The sequence below is a fragment of the Tupaia chinensis genome, unplaced genomic scaffold (genome assembly GCF_000334495.1).
Source record: "Tupaia chinensis unplaced genomic scaffold, TupChi_1.0 Scaffold000067_1, whole genome shotgun sequence".
Lineage (NCBI taxonomy): Eukaryota > Metazoa > Chordata > Mammalia > Scandentia > Tupaiidae > Tupaia > Tupaia belangeri.
The window spans coordinates 5,542,705-5,543,242 of NW_006159526.1; positions in this window are offsets into that span (position 1 = coordinate 5,542,705).

Sequence of the window (538 nt, forward strand, 5' to 3'; positions counted from 1 at the left end):
GGGGGCGGGAGGTGTGGGCGGGGGCGGCGGAGGCGCCGACCAGCCCTGCGACATCCTCCAGCAGAGTCTCCAAGAGGCCAACATCACTGAGCAGACGCTGGAGGCCGAGGCTGAGCTGGACCTAGGCCCCTTCCAGCTGCCCACTCTACAGCCTGCAGATGGCGGGGCAGGCCCGGCGGGCGCTGGAGGGGCGGCCGCTGTGGCTGCGGGGCCGCAGGCCCTCTTCCCAGGCAGCACTGACTTGCTGGGGCTACAGGCACCCCCAGCTGTGCTGACCCACCAGGCCCTGGTACCACCCCAGGATGTGGTCAACAAGGCCCTGAGTGTCCAGCCCTTCTTGCAGCCCGTGGGCCTGGGCAACGTGACCCTGCAGCCCATCCCAGGCCTCCAGGGCCTGCCCAACGGCAGCCCTGGGGGTGCCACGGCGGCCACCCTTGGCCTCGCGCCCATTCAAGTGGTGGGCCAGCCCGTCATGGCACTCAACCCGCCCACCTCCCAGCTCCTGGCCAAGCAGGTGCCTGTCAGCGGCTAACTCGCC